A 10,886-nucleotide genomic window follows, 5' to 3' on the forward strand; every position below is an offset into this window, starting at 1 on the left:
TTATACAAAAGGAACAATGCTGACTTAAGTACAAGAGGACTGACACTCTAACATTCTATGATTTGAACCTCTCCTGTGAGTCCAGTTTTAGATTCCGATTCTGCACTTCAGGTTTACTGTATCCCTTGGACCTTCATATTGACGATAAAACACAGAAATTGCATCCGAATTTAATACAAAAGGAACAATGCCGACATAAGTACAAGAGGACTGACACTCTAACTTTCTATGATTTGAACCTCTCCTGTGAGTCCACTTTTAGATTCTGATGCTTCACTTTGGGTTTTCTGTATCCCTTGGACCTTCTAATTGACGATGAAGCACAGATATTGCATCTGAATTTAATACAAAATTCACAATGCCGACTTAAGTACAAGAGGACTGACACTCTAACTTTCTATGATTTGAACCTCTGCTGTGAGATCATTTTTAGTTTCTGATGCTTCACTTCCAGTTTACTGTATCCCTTGGACATTCTTATTGACGATGAAACACAGAAATTGCATCCGAATGTAACACAAACGGCACAATGCCGACTTAAGTACAAGAGGACTGACACTCTAAGTTACTATGATTTTAACCTCTCCTGTGGGTCCAGTATTAGATTCCGATGCTTCATTTTAGGTTTACTGTATCAAATGGCCCTTCTTATTGACGATGAAGCACAGAAATTGCATCGGAATTTATTACAAGAGGCACAATGCCGACTTAAGTACAAGAGTACTGACACTCTAACTTTCTATGATTTGAACCTTTCCTGTGAGTCCACATTTAGATTCAAATGCTTCACTTCAGGTTTACTGTATCCCTTGGACCTCCTTATTGACGATGAAACGCAGAAATTGCATGCGAATTTTATACAAAAGGCACAATATCGACTTAAGTACAAGAGGACTGACACTCTAACTTACTATGATTTCATTCTCTCCTGTGAGTCCAGTTTTAGATTCCGTGGCTTCACGTCAGATTTACTGTATACCTTGGACCTTCTTATTGATGATGAAAAACAGTAATTGCATCCGAATTTAATACAAACGGCACTTTGCCGACTTAAGTACAAGAGGACTGACACTCTAACTTTCTATGATTTGAACCTCTCCTATGAGTCCAGATTAAGATTCCGATGCTAGACTTCAGGTTTACTGTATACCTTGGACCTTCTTATTGACGATGAACCACAGAAATTGCATCCGAATTTAATACAAAATGCACAATGCCGACTTAAGTCCAAGAGGACTGACTCTCATACTTTCTATGAGTTGAACCTCTCCTGTGAGTCCAGTTTTGGATTCCGATGCTTCACTTCAGGTTTACTGTATACCTTGGACCTATTTATTGACAATGAATCACAGAAATTGCATCCGAATTTAATAAAAAAGGCACAATGCCGACTTAAGTACAAGCGGACAAACACACTAACTTTCCATGATTTGAACCTCTCCTGTGAGTCTAGTTTTAGATTCCGATGCCTCACTTCAGGTTTACTGTATCCCTTGGACCTTGTAATTGACGATGAAACACAGAAATTGCATCCGAATTTAATACAAAAGGCACAATGCCGACTTAAGTACAAAAGGACTGACACTATTACTGTCTACGATTTGAACCTCTCCTGTGAGTACAGTTTTAGATTCCGATGCTTCACTTCAGGTTTACTGTTTAGCTTGGACCTTCTTATTGATGATGAAACACAGAAATTGCATCCGAATTTTATTCAAAATGCACAATGCCGACTTAAGTCCAAGAGGACTGACACTCAAACTTTCTATGATTTAAACCTGTCCTGTGAGTCCAGTTTTAGATTCCGATTCTTCACTTTAGGTTTTCTGTATACCTTGGACCTTCTTATTGACGATAAAGCACAGAAATTGCATCCGAATTTAATGCTAAAGGCACAATGAAGTCTTACGTACAAGAGGACTGACACTCAATCTTTCTCTGATTTGAACCACTCCTGTGAGTCCAGTTTTGGATTCCGATGCTTCCCTTCAGGTTTACTGTATACCTTCGACCTTCTTATTGACTATGAAACACAGAAATTGCATCCGAATGTAATACAAACTGCACAATGCCGACTTAAGTACAAGAGGACTGACACTTTAACTTTCTATGATTTGAACCTCTTCTGTGGGTCCAGTTTTAGATTCCGATGCTTCACTTCAGGTTTACTGTATCCCTAGGAACTTCTAATTGACGAAGAAACACAGAAATTGCATCCGAATGTAACACAAACGGCACAATGCCGACTTAAGTACAAGAGGACTGACACTCTAAGTTACTATGATTTGAACCTCACCTGTGGGTCCAGTTTTAGATTCCGATGCTTCATTATAGGTTTTTGTATCAATTGGGCCTTCTTATTGACGATGAAGCACAGAAATTGCATCCGAATTTGTTACAAGAGGCACAATGCCGACTTAAGTACAAGAGTACTGACACTCTAACTTTCTATGATTTGAACCTCTCCTGTGAGTCCAGATTAAGATTCCGATGCTAGACATCAGGTTTACTGTACACCTTGGACCTTCTTATTGACGATGAAACACAGAAATTGCATCCGAATTTAATACAAAAGGCACAACGCCGACTTAAGTACAAGATTACTGACACTCTAACTTTCTATGGTTTGAAACTCTCCAGTGAGTCCTGATTTAAATTCCGATGCATCACTTCAATTTTACTGTATATCTTGTACCGTCTTATTGATGATGAAGCACAGAAATTGCATCCGAATTTAATACATACGGCACAATGCTGACTAAAGTGCAAGAGGACTGACACTCTAACTTTCTATGATTTGAACCTCTCCTGTGAGTCCAGATTAAGATTCCGATGCTAGACTTCAGGTTTACTGTATACCTTGGACCTTCTTATTGACGATGAACCACAGAAATTGCATCCGAATTTAATACAAAATGCACAATGCCGACTTAAGTCCATGAGGACTGACACTCTAACTTTCTATGATTTGAACCTCTCCTGTGAGTCCAGTTTTAGATTCCGATGCCTCACTTCAGGTTTACTGTATACATTGGACCCTCTTATTGACGATGAAACACTGAAATTGCATCCGAATTTAATACCAAAGGCACAATGCCGACTTAAGTACAAGAGGACTGACACTCTAACTTTCTATGATTTGAAACTCTCCTGTGAGTCCAGTTTTAGATTCCGATGCTTCACTTCACGTTTACTGTATACCTTGGTCCTTCTTGTTGACGATGAAACACAGAAATTGCATCCGAATTTAATACAAAAGGCACAATGCCGACCTAAGTACAAGAGGCCTGACACTCTAACTTTCTATGATCTGAACCTCTCCTGTGAGTCCAGATTTCGATTGCGATACTACACTTTAGATTTACTGTATCCCTTGGACCTTCTTATTGACGATGAAACACAGAAATTGCAACCGAAGTTAAACAAATGGCACAATGCCGACTTAAGTACAAGAGGACTGACACTCTAACTTTCTATGATTTGAACCTCTCCTGTGAGCCCAGTTTTAGATTCCGATGCTCCACTTCAGGTTTAATGTATCCCTTGGACCTTCCTGTTGACGATGAAACACAGAAATTGCATCCGAATTTAATGCAAAAGGCACAATGCCGACTTAAGTACAAGAGGACTGACACTATATTTTTCTATGATGTGAACCTCTCCTGTGAGTCCAGTTTTAGATTCCGATGCTTCACTTCAGGTTTACTGTATACCTTGGACCTTCTTATTGATGATGAAACACAGAAATTGCATTCGAATTTTATACAAAAGGAACAATGCCGACTTAAGTACAAGACGACTGACACTCTAACATTCTATGATTTGAACCTCTCCTGTGAGTCCAGTTTTAGATTCCGATGCTGCACTTCAGGTTTACTGTATCCCTTGGACCTTCATATTGACGATAAAACACAGAAATTGCATCCGAATTTAATACAAAAGGCACAATGCCGACTTAAGTACAAGAGGACTGACACTCTAACTTTCTATGATTTGAACCTCTCCTGTGAGTCCACTTTTAGATTCTGATGCTTCACTTTGGGTTTTCTGTATCCCTTGGACCTTCTAATTGACGAGAAGCACAGATAATGCATCTGAATTTAATACAAAATTCACAATGCCGACTTAAGTACAAGAGGACTGACACTCTAACTTTCTATGATTTGAACCTCTCCTGTGAGCCCATTTTTAGTTTCTGATGCTTCACTTCCAGTTTACTGTATCCCTTGGACATTCTTATTGACGATGAAACACAGAAATTCCATCCGAATGTAATACAAACGGCACAATGCCGACTTAAGTACAAGAGGACTGACACTCTAATATTCTATGATTTGAACCTCTCCTCTGAGTCCAGTTTTAGATTCCGATGCATCACATAAGGTTTACTGCATCCCTTGGACCTTCTTATTGACGATGAAACACAGAAATTGCATCCGAATTTAATACAAAAGGCACAATGCCGACTTACGTACAAGAGGACTGAAACACTAACTTCCCATGATTAGAACCTCTCCTGTGAGTCCAGTTATTGATTCCGATGCTTCACTTCAGGTTTACTGTATCCCTAGGACTTTCTTATTGACGACGAAATATATAAATGGCATCCGAATTTAATACAAAAGGCACAACGCCGACTTATGTACAAGAGGAATTACACTCTAACTCTCTATGATTTGTACCTCTCCTTTGAGTTTAGTTTTAGATTCCGATGCTTCACTTTAGGTTCACTGTATTCCTTGGAACTTCTTATTGACGATGAAACACAGAAATGGCATCCAAATTTAATACAAAAGGCACAATGCCGACTTAAGTGCAAGAGGACTGACACTCAAACTTTCTGTGATTTGTACCTCTCCTGTGAGTCCAATTTTAGATCCCGATGCTTCACTTCAGGTTTACTGTATATCTTGGACATTCTTATTGACGATGAAGCACAGAAATTGCATCCAAATTTAATACAAAAGGCACAATGCCGACTTAAGTACAAGAGGACTGACACTCTAACTTTCTATGATTTGAACCTCTCCTGTGAGTCCACTTTTAGATTCTGATGCTTCACTTTTGGTTTTCTGTATCCCTTGGACCTTCTAATTGACGAGAAGCACAGATATTGCATATGAATTTAATACAAAATTCACAATGCCCACTTAAGTACAAGAGGACTGACACTCTAACTTTCTATGATTTGAACCTCTCCTGTGAGTCTATTTTTAGCTTCTGATGCTTCACTTCCAGTTTACTATATCCCTTGGACATTCTTATTGACGATGAAACACAGAAATTCCATCCGAATGTAATACAAACGGCACAATGCCGACTTAAGTACAAGAGGACTGACACTCTAACTTTCTGTGATTTGAACCTCTCCTGTGAGTCCAGATTTAGATTCCGATGCTTCACTTCAGGTTTACTGTATACCTTGGACCTTCTTGATGACGATGAAACACAGAAATTGCACCCGAATTATATTCAAAATGCACAATGCCGACTTAAGTCCAAGAGGACTGACACTCAAACTTTCTATGATTTAAACCTCTCCTGTGAGTCCAGTTTTAGATTCCGATTCTTCACTTTAGGTTTTCTGTATACCTTGGACCTTCTTATTGACGATGAAGCACAGAAATTGCATCCGAATTTAATACTAAAGGCACAATGAAGACCTACGTACAAGAGGACTGACACTCAAACTTTCTCTGATTTGAACCTCTCCTGTGAGTCCAGTTTTGGATTCCGATGCTTCCCTTCAGGTTTACTGTATACCTTGGACCTCCTTATTGACTATGAAACACAGAAATTGCATCCGAATGTAATACAAACTGCACAATGCCGACTTAAGTACAAAAGGACTGACACTTTAACTTTCTATGATTTGAACCTCTTCTGTGGGTCCAGTTTTAGATTCCGATGCTTCACTTCAGGTTTACTGTATCCCTAGGAACTTCTAATTGACGAAGAAACACAGAAATTGCATCCGAATGTAACACAAACGGCACAATGCCGACTTAAGTACAAGAGGACTGACACTCTAAGTTACTATGATTTGAACCTCTCCTGTGGGTCCAGTTTTAGATTCCGATGCTTCATTATAGGTTTACTGTATCAATTGGGCCTTCTTATTGACGATGAAGCACAGAAATTGCATCCGAATTTGTTACAAGAGGCACAATGCCGACTTAAGTTCAAGAGTACTGTCACTCTAACTTTCTATGATTTGAACCTCTCCTGTGAGTCCAGTTTTATATTCCGATGCTTCACTTCAGGTTTACTGTATCCCTTGGACCCCCTTATTGACGATGAAACGCAGAAATTGCATGCGAATTTTATACAAAAGGCACAATATCGACTTTAGTACTAGAGGAGTGACACTCTAACTTACTATGATTTCATTCTCTCCTGTGAGTCCAGTTTTAGATTCCGTGGCTTCACGTCAGATTTACTGTATACCTTGGACCTTCTTATTGATGATGAAACACAGTAATTGCATCCGAATTTAATACAAAAGGCACTTTGCCGACTTAAGTACAAGAGGACTGACACTCTAACTTTCTACGATTTGAACCTCTCCTGTGAGTCCAGATTGAGATTCCGATGCTAGACTTCAGGTTTACTGTATACCTTGGACCTTCTTATTGACGATGAACCACAGAAATTGCATCCGAATTATATTCAAAATGCACAATGCCGACTTAAGTCCAAGAGGACTGACACTCAAACTTTCTATGATTTAAACCTCTCCTGTGAGTCCAGTTTTAGATTCCGATTCTTCACTTTAGGTTTTCTGTATACCTTGGACCTTCTTATTGACGATGAAGAACAGAAATTGCATCCGAATTTAATACTAAAGGCACAATGAAGACTTACGTACAAGAGGACTGACACTCAAACTTTCTCTGATTTGAACCTCTCCTGTGAGTCCAGTATTGGATTCCGATGCTTCCCTTCAGGTTTACTGTATACCTTGGACCTTCTTATTGATGATGAAACACAGTAATTGCATCCGAATTTAATACAAAAGGCACTTTGCCGACTTAAGTACAAGAGGACTGACACTCTAACCTTCTATGATTTGAAACTCTCCTGTGAGTCCAGTTTTAGATTCCGATGCTTCACTTCACGTTTACTGTATACCTTGGTCCTTCTTGTTGACGATGAAACACAGAAATTGCATCCGAATTTAATACAAAAGGCACAATGCCGACCTAAGTACAAGAGGCCTGACACTCTAACTTTCTATGATCTGAACCTCTCCTGTGAGTCCAGATTTAGATTGCGATACTTCACTTTAGGTTTACTGTATCCCTTGGACCTTCTTATTGACGATGAAACACAGAAATTGCAACCGAAGTTAAACAAATGGCACAATGCCGACTTAAGTACAAGAGGACTGACACTCTAACTTTCTATGATTTGAACCTCTCCTGTGAGCCCAGTTTTAGATTCCGATGCTCCACTTCAGGTTTAATGTATCCCTTGGACCTTCCTGTTGACGATGAAACACAGAAATTGCATCCGAATTTAATGCAAAAGGCACAATGCCGACTTAAGTACAAGAGGACTGACACTAAAACTTTCTATGATGTGAACCTCTCCTGAGAGTCCAGTTCTAGATTCCGATGCTTCACTTCAGGTTTACTGTATACTTTGGACCTTCTTATTGATGATGAAACACAGAAATTGCATTCGAATCTTATACAAAAGGAACAATGCCGACTTAAGTAAAAGAGGACTGACACTCTAACATTCTATGATTTGAACCTCTCCTGTGAGTCCAGTTTTAGATTCCGATGCTGCACTTCAGGTTTACTGTATCCCTTGGACCTTCATATTGACGATAAAACACAGAAATTGCATCCGAATTTAATACAAAAGGCACAATGCCGACTTAAGTACAAGAGGACTGACACTCTAACTTTCTATGATTTGAACCTCTCCTGTGAGTCCACTTTTAGATTCTGATGCTTCACTTTGGGTTTTCTGTATCCCTTGGACCTTCTAATTGACGAGAAGCACAGATATTGCATCTGAATTTAATACAAAATTCACAATGCCGACTTAAGTACAAGAGGACTGACACTCTAACTTTCTATGATTTGAACCTCTCCCGTGAGTCCATTTTTAGTTTCTGATGCTTCACTTCCAGTTTACTGTATCCCTTGGACATTCTTATTGACGATGAAACACAGAAATTCCATCCGAATTTAATACAAACGGCACAATGCCGACTTAAGTACAAGAGGACTGACACTCTAACTTTCCATGATTTGAACCTCTCCTGTGAGTACAGTTTTAGATTCCGATGCTTCACTTCAGGTTTACTGTATCCGTTGGACCTTCTAATTGACGATGAAACACAGAAATTGCATCAGAATTTAATACTAAAAGGCACAATGCCGACTTAAGTACAAGAGGACTGACACTCTAATATTCTATGATTTGAACCTCTCCTCTGAGTCCAGTTTTAGATTCCGATGCATCACATAAGGTTTACTGCATCCCTTGGACCTTCTTATTGACGATGAAACACAGAAATTGCATCCGAATTTAATACAAAAGGCACAATGCCGACTTAAGTACAAGAGGACTGACACACTAACTTTCCATGATTTGAACCTCTCCTGTGAGTCCAGTTTTTGATTCCGATGCTTCACTTCAGGTTTACTGTATCCCTTGGACCTTCTTATTGACGATGAAACAGGGAAATTGCTAACCGAATTTAATAAAAATGGCACAATGCCGACTTAAGTTCAAGAGGACTGACTATCTTTCTATGATTTGAACCTCTCCTGTGAGCCCAGTTTTAGATTCCGATGCTTCATTTCAGGTTTACTGTATACCTTGGAACTTCTTATTGACGATGAAACACTGAAATTGCATCGGAATTAAATTCAGAAGGTACAATGCCGACTTAAGTACAAGATGACTGACACTCTAACTTTCTATAATTGGAACCTCTACTGTGAGTCCAGTTTTAGATTTCGATGCTTCACATCAGGTTTACTGTATCCCTAGGACTTTCTTATTGACGACGAAATATATAAATGGCATCCGAATTTAATACAAAAGGCACAACGCCGACTTATGTACAAGAGGAATTACACTCTAACTCTCTATGATTTGTACCTCTCCTTTGAGTTTAGTTTTAGATTCCGATGCTTCACTTTAGGTTCACTGTATTCCTTGGAACTTCTTATTGACTATGAAACACAGAAATGGCATCCAAATTTAATACAAAAGGCACAATGCCGACTTAAGTGCAAGAGGACTGACACTCTAACTTTCTGTGATTTGTACCTCTCCTGTGAGAACAATTTTAGATCCCGATGCTTCACTTCAGGTTTACTGTATATCTTGGACATTCTTATTGACGATGAAGCACAGAAATTGCATCCAAATTTAATACAAAAGGCACAATGCCGACTTAAGTACTAGAGGACTGACACTCTAACTTTCTATGATTTGAACCTCTCCTGTGAGTCCACTTTTAGATTCTGATGCTTCACTTTGGGTTTTCTGTATCCCTTGGACCTTCTAATTGACGAGAAGCACAGATATTGCATATGAATTTAATAGAAAATTCGCAATGCCCACTTAAGTACAAGAGGACTGACACTCTAACTTTCTATGATTTGAACCTCTCCTGTGAGTCCATTTTTAGTTTCTGATGCTTCACTTCCAGTTTACTATATCCCTTGGACATTCTTATTGACGATGAAACACAGAAATTCCATCCGAATTTAATACAAACGGCACAATGCCGACTTAAGTACAAGAGGACTGACACTCTAACTTTCCATGATTTGAACATCTCCTGTGAGTCCAGTTTTAGATTCCGATGCATCACATAAGGTTTACTGTATCCCTTCGACCTTCTTATTGACGATGAAACACAGAAATTGCATCCGAATTTAATACAAAAGGCACAATGCCGACTTAAGTACAAGAGGACTGACACACTAACTTTCCATGATTTGAACCTCTCCTGTGAGTCCAGTTTTTGATTCCGATGCTTCACTTCAGGTTTACTGTATCCCTTGGACCTTCTTATTGACGATGAAACAGGGAAATTGCTAACCGAATTTAATAAAAATGGCACAATGCCGACTTAAGTTCAAGAGGACTGACTATCTTTCTATGATTTGAACCTCTCCTGTGAGTCCAGTTTTAGATTCCGATGCTTCACTTCAGGTTTACTGTATACCTTGGAACTTCTTATTGACGATGAAACACTGAAATTGCATCGGAATTAAATTCAGAAGGTACAATGCCGACTTAAGTACAAGATGACTGACACTCTAACTTTCTATGATTTGAACCTCTCCTGTGAGCCCATTTTTAGTTTCTGATGCATCACTTCCAGTTTACTGTATCCCTTGGACATTCTTATTGACGATGAAACACAGAAATTCCATCCGAATGTAATACAAACGGCACAATGCCGACTTAAGTACAAGAGGACTGACACTCTAATATTCTATGATTTGAACCTCTCCTCTGAGTCCAGTTTTAGATTCCGATGCATCACATAAGGTTTACTGCATCCCTTGGACCTTCTTATTGACGATGAAACACAGAAATTGCATCCGAATTTAATACAAAAGGCACAATGCCGACTTACGAACAAGAGGACTGAAACACTAACTTTCCATGATTAGAACCTCTCCTGTGAGTCCAGTTATTGATTCCGATGCTTCACTTCAGGTTTACTGTATCCCTAGGACTTTCTTATTGACGACGAAATATATAAATGGCATCCGAATTTAATACAAAAGGCACAACGCCGACTTATGTACAAGAGGAATTACACTCTAACTCTCTATGATTTGTACCTCTCCTTTGAGTTTAGTTTTAGATTCCGATGCTTCACTTTAGGTTCACTGTATTCC

This window comes from Schistocerca americana, unplaced genomic scaffold, assembly GCF_021461395.2.
Source record: "Schistocerca americana isolate TAMUIC-IGC-003095 unplaced genomic scaffold, iqSchAmer2.1 HiC_scaffold_16, whole genome shotgun sequence".
NCBI lineage: Eukaryota > Metazoa > Arthropoda > Insecta > Orthoptera > Acrididae > Schistocerca > Schistocerca americana.